Source organism: Lissotriton vulgaris, chromosome 8 (genome assembly GCF_964263255.1).
Source record: "Lissotriton vulgaris chromosome 8, aLisVul1.2, whole genome shotgun sequence".
Taxonomy (NCBI): Eukaryota; Metazoa; Chordata; class Amphibia; order Caudata; family Salamandridae; genus Lissotriton; species Lissotriton vulgaris.
Window position 1 is genome coordinate 1117481499 of NC_141696.1, and position 15596 is coordinate 1117497094.

The window sequence follows — 15596 nt, forward strand, 5'->3', positions numbered from 1 at the left end:
TCCACCCCAGTTTGGACCCAGTCATATGCAAATCAGTCTTGACCCTGCTCCCCAGCATCCTGGGACCAGTTTGGGGTATCACCCCCTCATCAGCCAGGCTAGCTTCAATGCAGTTGCACAGTGAGCACAGGACCAACGTCTGGGCATATCTTTCCCACTTGGGGTGACAAAAGCAAAAAAAACAAATGATGGACGGAATTCTAAACAAATCAAGCATTCACCCCAGTAGCAAATCTGGGTTTAATTTATTGTTTTTTGCTCACCACACCACCCCAGTTTGGACTCGGTCATATGCAAATCAGTCTTGACCCTGATCTCCATGGGACCATTCCGGCCTGGCCCGACCGGCCAGGCCAGGTCCTCCCTGGACCCAGAAACAAGCATCCTGGGATCGGTTTCAGGGAGCAGGGTCAGGACTGATTTGCATATGGTTGGTTCCATACTGGAATAGCATGGTGAATAAAAAACAATGGATTCTCAGATCTCTGCACTGGGGGTGAATGTTTGACACTGTTCAGCATTCCGTTCATCAATTGTTCTTTTTCCATTTGCTGACCACCAATGGCATCTTCAGTTGGGGGTAGTGCGTGGTCTCTTTCAAGAATGGGGAGAACCTTGGCTTGATCTATTCATCACTGTCGACAATACGCAGTGCCAGCACTTCTGCTCGTTGGAGTTTCCAAAGTCTTTCTCGATAGGAGATGCATTTCACTTGGAGTGGAACTTGGGACTCCTGTGGTCATCATAGTACCTCAGAACTGGTCAAGGAGACATTGGTATCCAGAATTACTGGGCCTGAGCATCAATTCTTCTATCAGGCTACTCCTTAGGGAGGTTCTCCTGTCGCAGCAGCAGGGTTGGGTACTGCATCCCAACCTTCACATGATCCAGCTTCATTCTTGGATATTGGGCAGCAACAGCTAAGTGTTGTTGACCTTCCTCCCAAAGTTGGAGATGTCCGTGGCCCAGCAGAGCCTGGCACTGGACACTGTCAAAGGTTATTTAGTGGCTGTCTCTGCTTTTTAAAAGTTGCCTCCCCTGTGTAAGTCCCCAGTTAACTTGGTTTCGGAGCCTCAGTGGGACTTGAATCTGGCCCTCACCTTTCTGATGAGTTTCCATTTTGAGCCAATGCATAGGTATCCTCTCAGGCTTCAGACTCTCAATACAGTCTTCTTGATAGCCATTAAATCAACCAGGGGGGGAGCAAGCTTCAAGGCTTTCTTGGTCCAGTCTCGACTAACCTACCTTCTTCTAGGACAAACTGGTTCTCCAAATGCGCACCTCCTTCCTTCTCGAGGTGATGACTCCCTTCCAAGTTGGTCAAGCGGTCACTCTTCTGGCGTTCTTTGCTCCATCTCACCCCTCTAAGGAGGAGTAGAGATTCATCACTTGAATCCAAAAAGTACCCTTAGTTTTATTATCAATCGCACCAAGGACCACGACTGCCTGGACGATCAGCTTTTTGTTGGATTCGTCAGAGCAAAGAAGGGCAAAGCTGTGCAGGAAAGGACCATCTCTCGATAGAATATACTCTGCATAAAAATCTGCTACACATTGGTGAAGAAGCATCCTCCAGAAGGCCTGAGACCTCATTCCACCAGAGCCAAGGCTGCAACTACTACATTAGAACATAGAGTGACTGTCCTCGACATATGATAGGCGTCAATGTGGGCATGACTCCATACGTTCACAAAGCACCACTGTCTGGATGGGCAGGTTTATCGAGAAGGTCATTTTGCCTGCTCAGTTCTGCAGGATGTCTTAATTTATGTCTGTAAGCAGCGCCTCAGCTAGGGAGGTTTGTGCTGTGGTATCTATTCTAAGGTAAGGATCCTGAGGTTAGATGTTTCTTCCAGAAGGTCACGTTGCTTACATTTAGTTTTCTGGTAGAGATTCTATCTAACTGCAGATTCCTTACCGTTCCTCCCTGCTCTGCAAACTGCATTTCCTCAAGTCAAAGATGCTCTTAGATCAAGCACGCTGGTCACAATCATTTTGATGTGGCTCCTCAACTGTGGGCACGGAATGTGTCACAAAAGAAACTGTTGTCAGTGCTATTTATGTCACATATGGAAGACTTAACCCCAGAACTCCCAGATGTATTTACCAGCAAAATAAGCCCCCACAAGCTTCATTTACCGCAGCAACTATCATTGTACTACCTGAAGAAGGACAATATTAAAACAAAACCAAAAATGAAAGACTCATTAATAAACATTGTATGATTTTCACGAAAATTCTGGCTTATAACACATTTTTAAATGTAAGAACATTCAGATTTAAATGCTAGGCGGGCGTGGCTTTCAGTCGTTGCCGCAGCCTGAGCGAGCTCCCACATCCCGCCGGCTATCCTGGTAATATCCTGAATCATCAAATACTAACCATCAAGTCCGAGAGTGTGATAATATCTGGGAACAGTAGAGAGCGGGATTAAAGAACACGGAGCCCTAACGGAGGTTCTTACTTGTGGAAATGGACGGAAGACGGTGGCTCCCAACGTGGCGACATCCCGAAGCCCGGTGATACCGGCCGGCGTCCTGCAGCGGTGCTGTGTCGTCCCATTGCTGGAACAGCCGGCGGAGTGAAGATTGTGACTGTAAAGGTAGCAGACCCGGCGGACGCGAAGGGAGTGGTCTGAAACACAACTGAAGTGGTCTGGAGGTAACATGGTGAGCACCCCGGGGTCGACTCCAAGAAATCGAAGTCCCGGCTTTCACAGGCCGCATAGGGCCAGACCGAACTGCGGCGGAGGTGAGACCCAGGCAGGGGGCAAAGAGTAGAGGATGGGCCCAGAACAGATTGCCGGCACAATTGCAGAGTAGCGGTCGTACGAGAGGCCATCCAGGGACATTGAACAAGACTGAGACGGCCCAGGGGCAGCGATGCGGGCATCCCGGGGCGGCCCCTGCAAATCGAGGCCCCTGCTTTTGCATGTCTGAAGGGCCTAACCAGACCCAGAGGGCAACAAGGCCTGTGAAAGAGAGCTGGCAACGGAGAGGCGGCTGAATTTGGACGGCAGTGGTAACGCAGACTAGGAGCCTCGGTAGGAGATAGCTAGTTGCAGTGGCCGGATCTCTCCTCCCACTTGTGGCGCCTACCCCCCACTTGTGATTCAGAAGGGATCTTACTCCAGGCCCTGGAGCAATGAACGGGGGGTCAGTTCTAAAATCGGCGGAGGCAGGGTGTGGTCACCCTCCTGGTTGGGTGCCGTTCCTAAGCCACATGCACTGAAGAGTGATATAGCCGGTGGTGAAGGGGCGCAAGTGTATACACTAAGCATGGGCGGATTTTGCGGATCCACGATCCGCGGATTTTGCGGATTTTGCGGATTTGCGGATCGTGGATCCGCAAAATCCGCGGATTTTGCGGATTTGCGGATCCGCGGATTTGGGGCGGGGCTTCTATGCGAGTGCACATGCCTCCTGTGTGTTTAAAAGGTCTGAGAAAGATCAGTTCAGCAGATGAAGAGAAAGAAGCCCCTGGTCACAAGAACAGCACGGGTATTGTGCTCGTGAAAGTCAAGGATGCAAAGGCCTCTATCCAGCATCACAGCTGATGTTCCACGGTAGATTTGGGATGAAGGCACACCTGCCCAGCCTCGACGACGCTCACGATTGTTTTTGGGCTAATGAATGAGTCACTGAATTTGAGCTTCAACTAGTTCAAGCGACCATGTGTGTGTTACTATGCAATCGCCCCGAAAGGCGCAGGGGTCCCTGAGTGAGCTGTCCATCATAGTGGGTAAATGGCGGGAAGACGGTGCACACCGCGAGTGTGTGAGCGGGACCAAACGTGCGGGGCTTCAATGCGAGTTCACATGCCTCTTGTGTGTATAAAAGGACAGAGAAAGATCAGTTCAGCAGATGAAGAGAAAGAAGCCCCTGGTCACAAGAACAGCACAGGTATTGCGCTAGTGAAAGTCAAGGATGCAAAGGCCTCTATCCAGCATCACAGCTGATGTTCCACGGTACATTTGGGAAAGGAAATTACACCAACCTGGCCTGTTGTAACTATTTTACGATGGCGCCGGCAAGCTGCCAGCGCCATCCTAAAATAGTTACTAAATTAGCTTCAACAGGAAGCTCTAATAGATAAAATCTAGCACCTGCTTTATTTTATCTATTAGAGCTTCCTGTTGAAGCTAACTTAGTAACTATTTTAGGATGGCGCTGGCAGCTTGCCGGCGCCATCGTAAAATAGTTACAACAGGCCAGGCTTCAACTTTTGCCCCCGGAATAATCCGCTGCTCGCGGATTTGCGAATTCTCGGTAAATTCGCGGGAGTTCGCGGATCGCGAATTTACTGAAAATTCGCAAAATCCGCGAGCGGAACGGATTTTCCGCTCATACTTAGTATACACTACAGATGGGAGACAGAGATGCACACGCTGAGAGATATCACGGAGCGGACAAGGGGTTTTGAGTGAGGAAAGGAGGGTATAAGCGCATATTGTCACCTGCTGCGCTGCCTCTAGTGAGTAAGGAAGATCAGCCCGTCATCTGCTTCCTTTAATCAAAGAGAGGGACCCCAACAACCAAAGGGGTAGGGTTCCAAAAGACAGTATGTCAAATATAATGTCCCCTCTACTTGCAACCACAACGATATTTAGACTTCATAAAAAAGTATCTACAATATAACCCCGGCAAACTGCTGTGAGACCGAAATCATATCAAAGTCTCAACAGGCGTCTGCAATGTGAGGTGCGCCATTTGATCATCTAACTCGAGATCAAGTATCGGAGGGATTTAGGAAAACCCGGTACTAGCAAAAGAATGAGATATTCCATATATTGTGGGAATTTATACATTTTAATCCTGATGAAGGTGCTGGCTCGTAAGCCAAGTTGCCAAAACCGAAACGCGTCGATGCCCTTGTGTATTGGGATACACTAAATCATTGGACTATACAACGTCTCCAACTTAAAGATACTTATACAAATTTGGAGTTTGATTAACTTAAGTCGGACTACAGTATCCCGTTCTATTTTTAACTAATATGTTTTATGTTTTATTCCCACTATGTGATTATTACCTGCATGTATTGTAATAGGATATATTGATTATTCCTTTCATTGTGATTCTTTTTAATGGTATAATAAATTGTGTACATTTTTATAATTTCTGACTATTTTTACAACATCTTCGTTGTTGCTCAAATTGAAAGTATGAACTGATTAGTGTGTGGTATAGTTGCAAGTCTTTCTGCCTGCTTATGATCTTATGACCACCCATTGTAATAACGTCGCTGAATTCTTTCACCAGAAAGTAAACACTATCTACTCAGCCTTCCCCCCCAAAAACCTCACCCCCTCAGCCCAACCTATTGATCCCACAGCTTCCCCCTTTTGTCAACATCAATCCACTTTGACTCACTTTCCTCCTCTGGATCTTGTAACCCTTGAATCCTTAGCGCGGAAAGTCAAAACCGGATCCCCTGACGATCCAGCCCCGCCAGATATAATAATGGCAGCTTCTCAGATCACTCTGCCCACAATCAGGGAGGTTTTAAATGCATCCATCACCTCTGGCACTGTCCCGACCGTCTGGAAGCAGGCCATGGTCAGATCTTTATTGAAAAAACCTAATTTAGACCCGACTGACCTGGGTAACTACTGACCCATCTCCCTGCTCCCATGGGTGAGCAAGATCCTAGAAAAATATATAAATCAACAGCTGGTAAACTTCTTAGAAGACCACCACTTACTAGACCCCACCCAGACGGGCTTTAGACCGAAACACGGGACTGAGACTGCCCTCCTCATGGTCACCGAGGAAGCCAGAAAAATCCTGGATCAAGGAGGATCAGTGGCAGTGATCCTCCTTGATCTCAGCACGGCTTTTGACACGGTCAGCCACGACACCTTGCTGCGCCGTATGTCCCGGGCCGGCATCAAGGACAAAGCCTGGTCATGGTTTAAGTCCTTCCTAGAGGACAGATCCTTCCGAGTCTTCGAGGGTGAGTCCGTGTCCACAAGCAGACTTCTGAAGTGTGGAGTCCCCCAGGGCTCCTCTCTAAGCCCCGCACTTTTTAACTTGTACATGAGGCCACTGGCTGAGGTCGTCCGTCCATTTGGGGTTAAGATCATCTTGTATGCGGACGACACGCAACTGGTGGTCTCACTGGCGCAGGAAGCCAACCTACCTGCACCAGGTGGGCTTAGAGAATGCCTAGAAAAAGTGAAGATCTGGATGTCCTCATCTTCCCTCAAATTGAATGGGGACAAAACGGAGCTGCTGCTCCTAGGCCCCCCAGATCTCTGCCTTCCCGCCTCTCTGTGGCCGTCCTGTCTGGGTCCCCCTCCAACCCCTAAAAACAATATCAAGAGCCTCAGAGTCTGGCTGGACAGATCCCTGTCTTTTAACGTGCAGGCCACAAAACTTTCAGCCACCTGTTTTGGCATCATGAGGATGTTAAAGAAAATCTTCCCCCTCCTCCCCATGGAAGCCAAACAGGTGGCCATACTGGGGTTAATACAGTCACGCCCTGACTTCAACAATGTGCTCTACCTCGGCGCCCCAGAGTACACTCTGCGCAGGCTCCAGACTGTGCATAACTGCACAGCACGTATACTGTTCGGTCTCCCTCGCAGACAATTAGTGAGGGCCGGGCTGGTAAGCCTTCACTGGCTACCGGTGCGCCTGAGAGTTCTGTTCAAGGCAATGTGTATAGCACATCAGGCCTTCTGGAACACAGGTCCTAGGATCACCCGTGACCTAATCACCCACTACACTCCTAGCAGAAGCCTCCGCTCCAGTCAGACCTTCCTAGCAATGGCCCCTAGAATAAAAAGGTCCAGATCTGGTGGCAGGACGTTCTCCCATAATGCAGCTAGGACCTGGAACTCCCTCCCACTGCATCTCAGAGCCAACCCCAATCTCTCTGCGTTCCGTAAACAGCTGAAGACCTTCCTTTTTAACCTACCCAACTAACTCTAACCTAGCCTCCCTTACAGACTCTCTCGCTGGTTTCGGGTTCTCTCTTAGCGCTTGGACGCCTCCGGGCAGCAATTCGCGCTGTATAAATCTACATCCTATTCCTATCTGTCCAAAGGGAACATTAGATTTGACATACCGTCCTCTGCTTCCACCATTGAACTCTCCCAAAGATATTGGAATGCGCAATTAAAGCTGGAGTGGTGGGACTAGTGGTCCAGTTGGACAACCTGGCTCACTAAAGGGCAATCGAGAAGCAGCCGAATGTAGCGCAGATAGCTGTGACCTCCCTCCCCCAGTGGTCGCTGATTGTTCAACCACGGAGAGGATTATCCGACAGAGCCCAGTCCAGATTTGGCGGAGTCAGTGGATAACGCCCCGAGGGAAAACGGACAGGCCAATGGCGAGCCAACCCGACTCGCTGGGTAGAGGGGCGGGGAATACCGGTGGGACATTCAGATTCTACCATCGACTTGGAAGACTTCACAGTGCACACATGGCAACAGGCAGGGGCCCTAAGGCCAACGCGCAGAACAAACTTGCAAAATTAGCCTGGAATAAGGCGGGCGAGGACAAAGACACACATTCCATGGAAAAGGCCAACGTGCAGACTGCCCCGAAGCCAGGATCGGAGCCGACGCTACACGATGTTATGGCAGCGATAAAAGGAGTATGTACCTCGGATTCAGTTACAGTAGAGGTCTCACTACTCAGGGCAGACTTTCATAAAATGGGCAAAAGGGTTAAAGACCTTAAAATCGTTACTACAGCGTTGCTAACAGACAAGTCCCAGCTTCAACAGCAAGTGGCTGACTTACAGAATAAACAGGAGAGAATGGTGCAACAACTGGATGACTACGAAGGTCGGGCACGCCGAAATAATATAAGGATTTTAGATGTCCCGGAGTGAACCGAAGGGCCAGCAACTGACCTCTATGTAGAAAAGTTAACCACTACACATTTACAACCCAAGACCCTGTCGCGTCATTTTTTAATAGAGAAGGCACACAGAGTCACGGGGGCAGGCCGAAACCCGGAGCTCCCCCGAGGCCCCTCATAGCCTGTGTCTTTAACTATCGAGACAAAAACATAATATTGCAGATAGCAAGATCATGTCCACTACTAAAAATCGAAAATAGAGAGGTTACCTTTTTTCCGGACTTTACGGCCAAAGTCCAGGCCCAGCGCCGCAGCTTCCAGGCAGTAAAAAGAGAGCTACGAGACAGAGAAGTGAAATATGCCATGCTCTTCCCGGCAAAACTAAGAGTGGAGTCAGAGGGTAGAACAAGGTTTTTCACGTCGCTGGAGGAAGCATGGTACTGGTTGGAGGGATGGCGAAGGGTTGGGAGCCAAAGAAGAGATTATAACGGCGGACCTAGACAGCAGAGGGAAATCATGATCACACCGCCTGAAGGGAGCTCAGCTGACAGAAGTGAGAAGACGTTGGAGACTGAATAGACCTTGCTGATGTGGGGTGCCAACCGACAGCTCAGTAGAAGCGAAAGTATTGCTGGGGAGGAATTAGCTCTTTGGGCTAACGTACATCCAAGGTTGCCTGGAGATTTGATAATGACATGTTCAGTTATTTCATACCTGACTGAGGGGGACACTTTCGGGACACATGATGGCTACGAACAATAGACAAACTGTGACAAATAAGATGTAATGTGGAACCAGCGGGGATGGGGACTGGCTAAGCCCGCGTTTTTTCAGTATGTTGGGGGGGGAGAGAGGCACTCTGCCAAGTTAGGGAATGGTTAGTTTTACATCCACGGGCAGGGAGGGTAGGGTAGTAAAAGGAAAGGAGTAGTTTTCATTTCTTCATTCTTTGGTTGATTTTACACATAGTAATTCTGTGTTATTGTATGCTGATTTCCATACTGGTTCTGAGAGTAGGGGGAACGTGCAAGAAAGGGTTGCTAAGGTTCAAATGGTAGTATGTGATGAGTATCCGTTATTATTATTGCACTGTATTGCAAATTTTATTGTGTTATGCGATGGGGGCTGAAAGAGATCGGATGCTCTCTGTCCTATCCTGGAATGTGAATGGGATGGGTGATAAAATTAAAAGGGGAATTGTCCAACAGTATCTGAAAAGACACTCTCCAGACCTTGTACTACTCCAAGAAACTCTACTGGTAGGACACAAAAGTAATGCCCTCACACGGTGGGGGTACAAACTCCTAGTACATGCAGACTACACTACTGGCTCTAGGGGAACAGGAATCCTGGTGAAAAGAAACATGCCCCTTATTGTACAAAAGACGTGGGCGGACCCTGGGGGACGCTTTGCTGTACTGGAGGCCCAATGGGAGGAAAGAGCCATTAATGTTATCTCATTGTACTTACCGCCAGCATTAGGTAAGACGGCATTGATAGACCTATGTAAAGTGCTGACCGGGCTCCCTGAAGGCACCTTAATTATGGGTGGAGGTTACAACATGACAATGGATGACAGGATTGACAGGCACCCACAAAGACCAGGAGCTAGACCAAATTAACTCATGGCAGTATTCACCACAGCACTGGGGCTCGCAGATGTGGGGCGAGAACTACAACCGACCGACACACATTACACGTACTATTTTAGCGTCCACAGAAGTCTGTCTCTTATTGATTACAGCCTCAGTGAGTAGCTTTAGATGCCCCAGGTTCTGCCCAAGGAAATCTCGGATCACTCCCCAGTCCCATTGAATTCAAACATTGGGAACAACAGACATGCTCCACCATCGTCCTTAGCCCGTGGCTACTAACAATACCCGATATAAAAGAGGAATTGTGTACACAAACAGGCAACTACTTTAAAGAAAACCTGGGTTGGGAGGCGCTAGGGGCGCACAGCGGAATGGCTGTGTGATTCACAGCTCCGCCGGGCATTAATAAACGATGTAAGCTGTCCCTGTCACAAACCCCACCAAATCGCCCAAACAACGGCCCCACGGGCGTGGGAAGAAGAGGTGCATTCGCTGGCATGGAGTGGAACGCGGTCCCTTCACGGCGGTGAAGATATTTAGCTGCATTTGCTGAGAGACGCGACTCGCCGGACAAGATGGCGGACTGCCGACTCGCCAACAAACTAGAAGACACAGTAAATGCCTGTTCGGCTTGAGGCATATGGCGGCTGGACGACCTAACTGCGGGTAAGGATTGTCCCTCTGGACTTCACTGCCACCATAGAGCATACTGCACAACAACCCCGCCGTCCGCCACGGACGCTGCCCCGGACCGCTCGCCTGTCAAGATGGCGGCGCCCATAGAACCAGCATAGGCGCCCGAGTCCTCGCGCTCCCGAGTGCGGACCAGAACTGTCAGCGGCGGGCTGCTAGATCCGCATACCACACTCGGAGACGCTATAGCACAAGCATTATACCCGCGGATGCCCGCTGCCACGTGACCCTACACTGCCGCGGACCGCTGTGCAGACCGCATTGAAGAACGGCAGACACCGGCCATAACGCGCTTGCCTAGATTGCTTTTGGCGTGCAGTGCCGAACGTGAAGGACTAAAACTAGTGAGCAGCCCTGCTCATCTGCTGTGTATACCCCCTCTCAACCCCGTCTGCATCACTGAATATAAGAGCGATTACAGGGCTACCGGTGAGGCGCCGAAGAGTGTACTGGACCCCCTGGGGTACTAGCAGTGGCACAGTGAAGACAGCAGGACCTGGACTGTAAAACCACACGCCCCACAGTCCACACGTGCAAGCGGACATCTTCCCCCTGAGGACACCACGGCGACTGCGGCACGGATCACGAGGGCGACGGGCCCTGCGTCCAAAACAACGACACATCAGGCTGGAGCGATGGGCAAGCCGGATAAGCAACAGCCAAAGCTCTCGTTTGACAACAGAAAAACCAGCAAAAATTCAGAAGACACGACGGACGCCGGCAGCGGCGCAGCTGACCCACTGCCAAATAACAACATGGAGAAAATTTTACTAGCCATCCAATCGATTTTACAAGACATTAACGGCAAACTAGATAACCTAACTTGTAGAATGGATAGCATGGCCGCGAGACAAGAAAAACACGGCGAGCGACTCGATGAGGCCGAAACGCGCATATCAGCAGTTGAAGATGAGGCGCGAACTTCCACTTCTAAATGCACAGGAATGGAACGAATCCTGGAGGTGATTAAAGCGAAGGAAGAGGACTTGGAAGCGCGCTCGAGACGCAATAATGTGCGCATTACAGGTTTGCCAGAGACTACCAATACGGGACGTATGGAACTGTACATCGAAAACCTATGCAAGGATCTTTTTGGGTCGGAGGCGTTGTCACCGGTATTCATTGTGGAACGGGCCCACAGATCACTGGCGCCTCGACCACCGCATGGAGCGTCGCCGAGACCAATAGTGGCGAGAATTCTCAATTATCGGGACCGGGATACCATCCTCAGACTGGCGAGGGAGAAAGGTAAAATCACTCATCAGGGCAACTCCCTGGAGTTTTATCCAGATCACACCGTGGCGGTTCAACAGGCGAGGAAGGAATACACCACTGTCAAGGCGAAATTAAGGGACCTAAACATTAGCTATTCTATGCTGTATCCTGCCAGACTACGGGTTACATGGAAAGAAAAAGCAATTGTACTACCTACACCCAAAGCAGCCCAAGACTTCGTCAAAAAGGTGCAAAGGGAAAGCAGATCGAATGTTCAAGGAGAACCGCAACGAGACTCGGACTAAATTCGCTGGTGAGTCCCAACGATACTCAGCGGTAAGTCTCTCATTGATCTATGGGCAGCGACTGTACACTTCTGTAGCCCACGTCTAGCAGTAACTATTGCGGTGGTGTAACTGTGAAGGGGCAAACTATGAAACGCAGCCAGGTGGGGGACACACGGAGAGAGATCCAGGACGGTTTCCATTGACTCTCCTTGCCACTGTGGCTGTATTGGCTGAGAATGCCTAGCGGAAAGCCGCATACTGTGATCTGCAATGCATAGTCCCGCGATTAGGCCGAACACCCAAATACCACACTCGTGCTTTGATTGCACATTGGAGTTTCCCTCACTGTACAGAGCGACTACGTGCAGGCCTTACAAACTCTGCTCTCAGGCGGGTACAACGGACAGCCTACTAGAGGGGTGTGTCCGAGACGGGTACTCCCTGCGCAGGCACTAGAACGGCGCTGCAATGTCACACGCACTTTATCACTACCAATATACGCAACAGAATATATACAACTGTGTGTAAGTGATGTGCCGGGCTCTCAGTGGGGGAGGGCTATGCTCTGTAAGAAGCGGGACGTCTTGACTGTTCACATGAACTGCAGCATGAGGGTCGGACTGCAATACTACTGTTACTCTGAACTACGTTAAATGTTATTGTAACTGCCAGAGGGCGGGGGAATGTGACATCACAGGCGATTAATTTGCATGTATGTAAGCTTTGAAAATGTCGCCCACACCCGATTCTTCGGGTGCAAGGTTGTGCTCCCAGCGGTCCTCCAAGAGGGTAATACCCAACACAAGTTCTACGGTATGAGTATTGGGTTGTTTGATTTATGTTTGGGAGATTTGTATTTGATGGGACGATGGCTTCGGCAGGTTGGGGTTGCTGGAGTGGGTGGGAAAGGGAATTTTAAGAGTTTTGTATGTTTTGAGAGACCACTGACATTGAGACTGTTCGAGACACGGAATTCTCCCTGGTTAGAGACCGCCATCGCTAGCACATGTCCTCAGATTACACTAATGCACACAGTGCCTTTGACTGGGGTTCGCATAGGGATGATTCACTACGGGCTTTTAGATGACTCAAGGTTCCAGGCACATGAATAGACACCACTTGAACGCCCTTACTTGGAACATTAGAGGCTTCGCCCAACCACGGAAAATCCGACAGATTTTCGCGAGCCTCACTAGATCGGAAATAGATATTGCATTCATACAGGAATCCCATCTAGCACCCAACACACACACACATCTGGGAGCGAGATGGGCAGAATCAACCTATAGAGCCTCCTATTCATCCTACTCCCGAGGAGTGATGATTTTGGTCCGGAAAGGAGTAAATTTCAAGTCACAGCACGTTACACAGGATCCCAATGGTAGATACATTTTGGTTTCAGGCACTCTGCGCGGTCAACACGTTACACTCCTTAACATATATGGTCCCAACACGGATACACCAGAGTTTTTCAGGGAGGTGTGGAGCCAATTACAACCACATGCGAACACGCATATAATCTGCGGTGGGGATTGGAACGTGACATTGGTGGACGGGCTAGATCGCTCCTCCAATTCATTGGAGCAGCATAAACAGGCGAGGACAATGATTGGCCATATGATGAGAGATTTGGATTTAGCAGACATTTGGAGACTTCGATATGCTAACGAGCCAGGGGCCACTCACATCACAGCATCTCATAGTAGCTGGTCTCGCTTGGACTACTGGTTAGGCACGAACAATATAGCATTGTGGGTAAGGGAGTTAAGGGTATTGCCGCGCACATTTTCGGACCACAACCCTGTCGTATTAGAGATTTGTATACCACAATACACACCACCTCCATTTCAGTGGAGGTTCAATGCACAAGCCTTATCAGATTCCATCTACACGGACATCATAACGAAGGCAATCAGGGAATATTTTCATATAAATTCACAAACTGTCGACGATCCGGGACTCTTGTGGGAGGCCTTTAAAGCCACAATAAGGGGTGTCTGTATTAGCACCACTGTAGGGGTCTTGAGGGACATCAGACGCCAGATACAGCGCTGCGAGACACGCATAAGAAATATAGAACTGGATTACGAAAACACACAAGATATTTCGCTGCTACCAGAGCTGCGTACCTTGCATACTGAACATACAGATCTCGTAGCGACTGAAATCACATATTTAGACCGCAAACACATAGCTAGGAACTTTGGAGAAGGCGGCAGACCGGGTGGGATACTGGCGAGGAAGATATGTGAAGGAAGGGGACACTCAGCCATACTTAGAGTCAAATCAAAGGAGGGCCAGATACAGACGCAATCAACAGACATTCTAAAAAGCTTTGTGGATTCCTTTAGTAAACTATACGAATCACAACCCACAGCCTTGGCAGACGACATTTTTGACTATTTACATGACGTAGCGATTGGTTGGTTATCGGATGCACAGAGGGAGCACTTAGCAATGCCCATCACAGTGGAGGAAGTGAAGGCAGTGATTAAGACACTACCTAATGGTAAGGCTCCTGGCCCCGATGGATACACTAATGAGTTTTACAAACACTTCGCAGACATTCTTGCACCTCACTTAGTGGACATGTATGGCACTTCTTTCGAAAAATCCATACTTCCCCCTACTCTTCGAGAGGCGTTAGTTATTGCCCTTTTGAAGCCATCCAAAGATCCCGAGGAGTGTGACTCATACAGGCCCCTATCGCTCATTAACGTCGACTCAAAAATACTCGCAAAACTACTGGCAGTACGTTTGTCCCCTCTGATGACCCATCTGGTCCTTCCAGATCAGACAGGATTTATTCCCACGAGATTGACTTCCCACAATACAAGATCCCTTTTTGCTCTTTCCCACTACCTCCAACCCTCAGTTAAGGCCGAGGCAGTCATGCTCGATGCTGCCAAGGCTTTTGACTCAATTGAATGGAGCTATATGATTGCCATTCTACACCGGATGGGCTTTCCAAAACGTTTTGTCCAGTGGATCTCGCTGATCTACACTCAACCATGTGCCAGAGTCCAGATTAATGGTTATATCTCGTCCCCCTTTAACATAGAACGTGGCACTAGACAGGGCTGTCCCCTTTCCCCTTTACTTTTCGCGTTAGCGTTGGAGCCCCTAGCATGCATAGTGCGACAAAACTACAAAGAATCAGCCTTGCACTTTGCGTCCAGACCTTTGCACATTTCTCTGTACGCAGACGATATGTTGCTGTATGTGAGGGATCCTGGCGTTCATCTGAATGATTTACTCAGGGAATATATTAGGTTCGGGGGTCACTCGGGATTAACAATCAACTGGTCCAAATCTTCCATCATACCTCTAACAGACACTACTGCTCCCTTTGAAGTCGACTACCCATTAGAATGGCAGTGTGAACCAATTCGCTACCTAGGGGTCATGTATCACAGAGACCCAGAGGAAGTTATACGCGCCAACTACAGAGTGGCAATATCCAAGCTGGAGGATAAGGTCCAGCGGTGGATCCATTTGCCACTATCCCTGGCTGACAGGATCACGATCGTAAAAATGAATATTTTACCTAAACTACTATACCTTTTTATCAACATTCCTATCACACCTCCTGGAGAAACCTTTCGCCGCATTAAGTCACTGGTACTGACACTGATATGGGCCGGCAAACAAGCCCGAATAGATCTTCAGACATTAACACTCCCATATACACAAGGTGGTTTTGGAGTACCGGACTTTTTCTTATACTACCTTTGTGCCCAAGCACAATACGCGGCTTACTGGTACCACAAGATACCATATCTCACTCATACTGCCATAGAGGAGAGAGATGCGGATCCAGTCCCCCTGTCGGCGATCATAACACACAGCAGACCACCACTACATACGAAAGACATTAACACCATTGACACCACGATCAAAGCCTGGCGTAAACTCGGACAACTGGCCCGCAAGACCCCATTATATGCGCCGGCCATGCCCCTGCATTACCATCACGCATTATCAGTCACAAGTGA